This window comes from Phodopus roborovskii, unplaced genomic scaffold (genome assembly GCF_943737965.1).
Source record: "Phodopus roborovskii unplaced genomic scaffold, PHOROB, whole genome shotgun sequence".
In the NCBI taxonomy this organism is placed as follows: domain Eukaryota; kingdom Metazoa; phylum Chordata; class Mammalia; order Rodentia; family Cricetidae; genus Phodopus; species Phodopus roborovskii.
In genome coordinates this window covers 13,301,044-13,309,990 of record NW_026126418.1, presented here as the reverse complement: position 1 = coordinate 13,309,990, position 8,947 = coordinate 13,301,044, and the positions used below count along the sequence as shown (strand labels likewise).

General features: G+C 44.3%; 1 long non-coding RNA gene across 1 annotated transcript; it reads right to left on the bottom strand.

The window, feature by feature from the left end:
• Positions 1–1,864: 1,864 nt before the first annotated feature.
• LOC127221956 (uncharacterized) lies at positions 1,865–7,467 on the bottom strand. Its single transcript, XR_007834513.1, has 2 exons — positions 7,176–7,467; positions 1,865–2,143 (listed from the first exon to the last, which is right to left on the bottom strand). It is a non-coding gene; the product is annotated as an uncharacterized LOC127221956 (long non-coding RNA).
• Between the last annotated feature and the right edge of the window lie 1,480 nt (positions 7,468–8,947).

Sequence of the window (8,947 nt, the reverse complement as noted above, 5' to 3'; positions counted from 1 at the left end):
TGCCCAGGCTAAGTCAGTAGAGAGAAATTTCTTTTAGTAGGAAGCTGGAAAGACAAATTTTACCTAGTTCTCTCAAGGCCAGAGTCCCCAAGTGAAGGGAAATGATAGCTTTGGAAAAGGAGGAATTAACACTGGTAAGAAAAGCCAGCCACAGAACTGTTACCCAATACACACTGTGCCTCAGGAGACATTGCTCCAAACTCACTTCTCGGATGCTTCCACGGGTTCACCAGTGGCCACAGATATAACAGTAAATACAATCGAAAATAACCTGTCAGATACTCAGTAATCTTCAGGTACTGTGTCAAGCCACATGCAAATATCAAGTTAATGAATTATCACAGTAACTGTTTGAGATAGGTACCTAGTTTATCTGCCAAGAAATGGAAGCTTAAAGAGTCAAAATAACCTAGCAAAAGCCACATACCCAATTAAGTATAGGAGTTAGTATTTGGTTGCATAGCCTAGACTATTTATCATTATACTGCACTAAGGACACTACCAGGATCCTGCATTTACCTTTATTGAGTGAGTTGGGGAAGAGAGGAAGGCTAAAATTAAAGATATTTTGGTATCTGCTTCTATGTACCCATGTATACAAAGATGTACATCACATGTGCTAGAGCGATGTCACATGAGCCATCTCATTCTAACCTCATGAAAACCCTCTAGGGCAATGGTTCCCAACCTGAGGGTCTTGACCTCTTTGGCGGTCACATATCAGATATCCTGAACATCAGATATTTACATTATGATTCATAGAAGTAGCAAAATTACAGTTATGAAGTAGGAATTAAATAATTTTTTGGTTGGGGAATCACAACATGAAGAACTGTATTAAAGAGTCACAGCATTAGGAAGGTTGAAAACCACTGCTCTATAGTATGGATTATGAGGTGAATACTCCATTGTTCAGGTCAAGTGAGCAACGCAGCCAAATAATTTTCCTAAAACCAAAAACATTCACATGGCTACTTAAAACATATGTAGTGTGAGGCCAACTCCATTTCGGTATCATTAGAGCAGTGGTGAGACATACTCAGAGTCAGCTATCACTTATTAATTACTCGTAATGGGTCAAACCCAGTGCTAGGCTCATTCATAAACAGTAAATGATAATTCACTGATTAGTCTTCCTGCCCATTAACTGACTGGACTGTCAATGAAGCTGTCCCAAGCCTAATAAAACTTACAGAAAAAACAAACAAACAAGTGTAATTCCTTTTTCTTTTTCCTGCACAGTCTTAGTAGTTTAGACCAAACTAAATATTTTACAAAAAGGCATTCCTGCCACCTAAAGGGCCTGGCAGAAAAGAAAAGCCAGATTAAGGTTGAAACACACAACCCTCAAAGTCCCCTAAGCCAATGCTGCAGGGTCAATAGTGTCTTCATTCTCCAGATTGGATGCATTTTTAATATTATCCTAGTCCAGAGCATCATTCATGCTTTGCTCCTTAGAGGGTTAAGAACAGAAAGGCATTTGATGGAGGAAGGAAAATTTCCTTTCTTACTGGGATCCATCAGGAATGCACGATCATCTTCTCTTGGACCCTTTAAACCTCAAATCTTCTTACTCCTTCATGTCAACATGAATTGACTATACTGCAAAAGTAATTTCTAAAAACATGTCATCCCAAGCCAGGAGATTCCTAGATAGACTTCAGAGTGATGGTGAGATCAACAATGAATAAGCATTAAATCACTGGCACAGTCATTCATGGAGCATGTTGAGCATCATTTTATTTGTGTTAAATGGTGAAACCTAAAGGTACAACTGGGTAGAGGTTCTGACTGATCTAGTCAAGCTTGGTTATGACAGGTATGGACCAGAGTGGATACTTTATTTCCAAAGCCTGGCCTCTAGTGCAAGGCATCTGTTTGCATGGGAGAGATAGGGTCTGTCTTCAAAGCTGAGACATCAATTAACAGGAATTTGGTTAAAGAAGAAGAGTCCTCTAGCCAATCAGTAATGGAGGATGCTGAAGTTTTCTGCTGTAGATGGAGTTATTTGCTTGATGGAGGAAGGTGAGCAATTGGACTCTTGGTCTGGGAGGTGGATCAATTCTCAACCTTTCATGCCAAGGATGTCTTCAAAAGTTTGTGACATGTGGAGTCATCACATAGGGTCCTGTGCTCAGAAGGGCTGAGTGCTTGATATGAGCACTTAAAATTTATGACCCTGGAGTTCTTGATTATCTTATCTTTGAAGTTGTATTTTGTAAGTTGGTTGGACAGTGGAGCATGTAAGTAAATGAAGAAGACAGATGGGATGTGCTCCCTCTCTATTTTCTGTTGGCAGTGCCCCATGCGGAGTGCCAGTTTGAGCTCAGACTCAAGGTAGGTGAGCTATAGGTCTAGGATTAAGGAAATGTGAATCCAACAGTTCTAAGAGGCCATGCTTTTTGTTGGAAAGGTGCTTTGAATGCAAGAGAGAAGCCACAGGGCTCTAAACATCACCAGTAACTGATGGACCCCAGCACAGTACTTCTCACTCATAGTCCTTGTCCTAGTCAGGGTTACTATTGCTGAGATGAAACTCCATGACCAAAAGCAAGTTGAGGAGGAAAGGGTTTATTTGGCTTACACTTCAACATCATTGAAGGAGATCAGGTCAGAAACTCATACAGGACGGGAACCTGGAGGCAAGAGTTGATGAAGAGGCCATGGAGAAGTGCTGCTTACTGGCTTGCTCATTGTGGCTTGCTCATCCTGCTTTCTTGTTGAATGCAGGACCACCAGTCCAGGGATGGTACCACCCACAATAGGCTGGACCTTCCTCCATCAATCATTAATTAAGAAAATGCTCTAGGGGCTGGAGAGATGGCTCAGCAGTTAAGAGCACTGGCTGTTCTACCAGAGGTCCTTAGTTCAATTCCCAGCACCCACATGGTGACTCACAACCATCTATTATGAGATATGACTCCTTCTTCTGGCCTGCAGACAGAACACTATATACATAATAAATAAATAAATCTTAAAAAAAAAAGTAAAGATGATGCTCTCCAGGTTGGTCTACAAGCCAGATCTTGTAGGCATATTCTCAGTTGAGGATCCCTCCTCTCAGATGATTATTACTTGTGTCAGACTGACACAACTAGGCAGCACAACCATTCTTTGTATTTACCACCCACCTGTGGGATACTGAAAACCATGACCTAGGAGGAATAGAGAGAAAGTGAACCATAGAGCTTTTCTTCTGAGACATCCCCTGCTCGACAGCAAGCCAGGGAGCACTGACACTTTGTACCTTTACCAAGAAGTAAGCTAGAATCAGGAAAATTCACTTTGCTTGATGTATCCTCATCCTGGTATGAATTAAATACCAAGGTAAGCATGGACTACTAAGCATGAGGTGTATAATTCCTGGGATTGTGAAAACAAGCTAGATGTTCTTTTGTAAGTATTTAAAGCCAACATTGCACAGTATAAAAGATGAGTGGTAAAATTCACACTACCAATTAAAATAAAATAATGTTTATTTAGCACAACATTGAATGGCATGTGATCAGCTCCATAATGAGTCTAGAGAGACCATGGAAGGAAGAGAAAACCTTTTATTTTAGTATCTTTAATGTTATTATCTTCATGCTTTTTGAACAAGCCATCTTACATTTTCACTTTGTATTGGGTCTCCAAATTATACGGTTGCTCTTGCTCATCCCCCACATTTTTGAGAAAGAGGAAACATCAGGGTTATCCAGGGCACTGAAGAAAAAAGTTGGGACTTCATTCTTTTCATTGATTGTGTCTTTGCTTGAGGTTACTCTCTCCAACGTTGAGTGAAGAGGCAACTGACACTCCTGAATGAATATGAGGAAACCCAGGGCAAATTCCGGTTCACCACATACACTCAGGGATGTCAGGTCCACCCCTAAAACAGGTGTTGCATTTCTTAACTGGCATCTCCGGACTTGTAGAAGAGGAAGGACGTTTGTACATTGCTCCTGGACTTTTGTGTGGTGAGAACCGGGGGCATACTTGCATGTGTTCATGCCATCTTGACACATATAGATGCACATATATTTTGCATATATGTCTGCACTTGACACATGCCTGGGCGTGTTCAGACCTGATAAAGGTGGATTCTGGGGTTGGGGATAGGGTGGCTGATGGACATGGAACTCCTTTAGTGAGAAGGAAGTGTCAAGGAATATACATTGGTCTATTGTCCTTCTGGAATTTGAGAGTAGAGAGGGACTTATAGGTTCAGCAGATGACGGAGGCCACATGGCTGGATTTCAAGACTAGGTTACTTTCTCTCCTAACCATTCTTTCTAGTCTATATCCAAGTGAAACACTTGTTAACCTGAGTAAAGAATAGGGAAATTTCCATCTGAGAAGACGAACTCAGGCGGTCTTAACTCCTCCTAGGCTGTAAAAGACATTGCTATCCTTCCAGTGGCCTGAAAGTGATGGGGCAGTGCCTACCAGACATGCTGGTCTAGCTTTACTCCAGGGTGGAGTCGACAATCCCTCTGCTCTCTTTTGCTAGACAGAGCTTCACATTAACTACAGCCTGTACCCAGCTCTATCTCTTCCCTTTTTTCTTTTAATAATTTATTTTTATTTTATGTACATTGAAATTTTTCCCACATGTATGCCCGTGTGAGGGTATTGGATCCCCTGGAACAGGAGTTACAAACAATTGTGAGCTGCCATGTGGGCGCTGGGAATAGAACCTGTGCCCTCTGGAAGAGTTACCAGTGCTCTTAACTGCTGAGCCATCTCTCCAGCACTCCCCACTGCACTCCCCCCCTTTATGTATACAGTATTCTGTCTGCACATATGTATGTATGAAGGCCAGGGGAGGGCACCAGATCTCATCACAGATGGTTGTGAGCCACCACGTGATTGCTGGGAATTGAACTCAGGACTTCTGAAAGACCAGTAGTTAGTGCTCCTAACCTCTAAGCCATCTCTCCAGCCACCCATCCCACCCCTGGCTTTTTTTGAAAGATAGTCTCTCATTCTGTAGTCCAGTCTGGTCTCAAACTCACTGTGTAGAGCAGGATAACTTCAAACCTGTGGCTGTTTCCCTGGCTCTGTCTTCTGAGCACAAGGATTACACCCATGCCCCACTATGCCCAGGTGCCACCTACATCTGTGCCTTTCTTCCCTGCAGGGCTGTTTGTTTAATTTTTGAAACAGGGTTTCTTTGTGTAGCACTGGCTGTCCTGGAACTCACTCAGTAGATCAGGCTGGCCTCGAACTCAGAGATCTAACTGTCTCTGCCTCCCTGGGATTGGAGGCGTGCACCATACAGTCCAGAGAGGTTTGGTTTTTCTAGCTCCAGAGGGTGAGGCAATGGCTTGCTGATTCTACCCTCCTGAAATTTCTCATCTTCTTGTTGATATTTCATTATCAGCTGCCTTAGGTGACGCAGCCATTTTGCCCCTTTGGGAGGGGGAAAAACTCACAAACCATCACCTTCCTTTTGACATGTAATCCAGCCCACCTCTCTTCCACCACCGCAGCTCCAAAACCTCATTGTCTTTTCCCCATCTCAAGTTCAGTTTAACCAGACATCCAAACGGCAAACTCCTTTCGCTTTTTAAAGACAGCCAAAGCATCCCCTCCCCACACGCATTTGTGTGCCATCTCCCAGAAAAGGCTGCTGTTCAGAGAACAGGCAGGCGATCCAGGTTTCCTAGAAGATCGTGTGCAGGGGAGAAAAAACACAGCACTTGAGCTGACAGTGTGTGCTGCCTGCTTCCCCCAGATTTAAAAAAAAAAAAAAAAAAAAATCCTGCTTTCATACACATGGAATCCCCATTGACGAGGTGTGGCCAAAAGCAGGCGCTAGATTTTTTTTTTTTTTTTTTTTTCCCTCCGTGTGCCTGCAAAGCTCCTGATGAAAGACGGGATCATGACCCTTGGTTGTGCCTTTTCAACACTCTGGAGGATTTGAACTCTGTTTCACAAGGTCAAATGACTGACGTTGAAGCCCCTGACTCCACCCCTCCACTCTTCAAAGCTCCTACCTAACAATGAATGCCCCTCTACAACACACAATACAGTCGGTGCATTTACCTCCATTAGAAAACCCTCCAAGTCCTTTTCAAAACTAATTTTGGGAGAGACACTTGTTGATTACTACCTGGTTTTGTGCAGGGGCTGGAGGCAGGAGAGACCAAGGCTGCAGGGAAACCCCGGACTCAGACCTCCACACCTCTACGAGGTATTTGACACCACATCAGCAAAACCTCCTAGGATGTCCCCCACCCCGCCACACACCCTGTAAACACCTTAGCTCAGGCTTGCCCATCTCAGCGCTCCCCCGCCACACCCCACCCCCACCCGCCCCATCCTCCACCCAAACCCCCACACCAGCCAACTTTGTGGCTTCGTAGATGACTCCGGTGAGCTTTCATTCTTTCCCTCCCTGGCTGCCCGCCCCCGCGATTTCGCCCTTCACTCTGCGGGGGCCTGCCTCTCCTCCTGCAGCAAAGTTTGCCTGGCGCCTTTCCGGGCGGTTTTCCTCCACACAACCGGCCCTACGAAATTGTGCATAAAGATTTCCCTCTACAGGTGGTTGTGAGCTGCAGCGTTTTTTTTTTTTTTTTTTTTTTTTTTTTTTTTCCTCTTGCACTGGAAACATTTCTTTCCCATTTTATAAAATCATTTTTGCTTACACCCATTAAAGACTTAGCATTTCCCCCCAGATACTGTGAGGAGAGATTAAATTCTCTATTACGGAATCGTTGCCACAGCCACCACTAGCATGCCCCAACTGTCTTTATCACCCTATACTCCCCCTCACTTTGTTCTGACTTCATGAAACCTTGTTGGAACTAGATTTTCATGTGCAAAATCATTACCAGGATAATGAAGACATTTAGTGAATGAGAATCAGCCCCAAATCTGGCAAACTGGAAGGAGCAGTTGCCCACTAAAGAAGCCCCCTCCACACTGCCACCCCCACCCCACAGCACAGCATCTCTTTCCCTGTTGAACACTATAACTGACTCCCGAATTGGCATGCCTCTTGCAAGAACCATACACACCAGACCCTAGCAAAGCCTGCTCAAGAAGTCTAGGCAATTTGCATAGATATTGTTCAATGAAAAAGACAGTAATCACGGACAGTCATAAAGAACTGCTCTTCCGAACATTCACCAACTGACATCATAAACTTTGCAAAAGGCAAACACAAGGCAGTGCATGGTTTAACCTACCTTGGCGAGCTCCTTCACTTTTTATGCAAATGTTTTCCCCTCCACGCTTTACACAGATTTCTAGGGAAAATTGGAAGGACTGGTGAGGGGGTGGGAGAGGGGAGGAGATGAGGATAATATAAATAAGGAAGCATTTTAAATGCACCACGCAAAGAGCTCCGGATTTCACGTCGTGTCTGCACTCTTCCCGGAGCAAAGCAAAACAGTTCTCCTTCAGTGCCAGACTTGTAGGGAGAGGGAAAAGAGAGCGGGAGGGGGAGAGAGGGAGGGGAGAGAGAGAGAGGAGAGAAAGAAAGAGGGTAGGGGAGATGCTGAAAGAGGGAGGGAGTAGTGGGAGAGAGGGAGGAGGAGAGGAGGGGGGCGAGGAGAGGAGAGAAGAGCAGCCAGAGGGAAAGAGAAGAGAGGAGGCAGCCCCCTCCCACACTCCTCCCCCCTCACATTCAGGCACCTCCCGGGTAACTGATCAGAACACAGAATTTATCACCCACGTTCGAAAACCCCGACCAGGGATTAAGTCCCAGTGCATACACACTGGGGTCTATTTATAGACACACCCTAATGATATGCCTTGCATTCTGAGTGTAAATGTGTGTGCGCGCACGCTGCCCGAATTACATACAATTCCTTTGACAGGTATTTTTTTTTTTTTTTTTTTTTTTTTTTTTTTTTTATGCTGCAGTGCGACTGCTTCTATCTATTTAGCCTTTCTTCGAGTCAGGAAAATATGCATCGATTCTAAAGAGGCTCTGGAAAAATGATGGGGGTCTTGGTGTTTACAAAACCCTGTCCCCACCCCCCCACCCCCGCCTGCAAAGCTGGGATATTTGCAGAGTTGGGGCTGTTTGGAAAGGCTCCAGCCCTGGCTCGGTGTAGCACGCCCAGTTCCAGCAGCGTGTGCTATTGACCTGCATTGACGTCAGTGCGTCATTAGGTCTCCCTTAGAAACACTGACTTTCAAAAATAGTATCAAATTAATTCAGCTGGAGCCTGGTGAAGAAAGGCTACTAGCTAGAATCAGCCATAAAACTCCAGAATTTTCAGCCCTAGATCTCCTCGTCTTTGCTAGAAGCCAAATAGAATCAGATTGTATGGAAATTGCCATCGATGGGATTTTTTTTCCCCTTAAGAAAGGGGACCAAATTAGATTGCAAAACCCAGAAGTGGTTCTTCTCTCTCTCTTTTTCTCCCCCCTCTTTTTTTCTGATCTAAAAATAACTTCCTGCCTGAGCTGACTGCGGTATCTTTTGTGTTGCAGCCCTGTTTTTTTTTTTTTTTTCCTCCCAAGTCTGGACCTCGTGAACAGTGGCACACAAGTACAGACATTAGTTTATCAATATATGCAAAGCCAGGAATTCATTTTAATAAAACAGGTGTGCCTTATGGTGAGGGGCATTGTGGTGGAGGGGCACCACGGGAGAGTCCTGTGCCATTCATAGCTTATCTGTTTCATTTCTCCCGATTCATTTTTTTTCAAAGACACAATTCCCACCCCACGTGTCTCACGTGGCCTCTGACCAACACATGCAACCCCCATTCATACAGACAGACACAAAGTGCCAGCACATTCATACTTTGTGAAGGCAGTACATTCATAGACAAGGACTCTGGGATATTCTTCCTCTCGTGATTGCTTGGCAGTAAAGGTACAGAATTCATGCCTCAAAATAGAAGGAGGCATCATCTGAGGGGAACTTAAACACGCAACCTGATGCCAAAATTGCATCATTTAAATCTGCATTTATTAAACATGTGCTTGTTACTGGGGACAATTA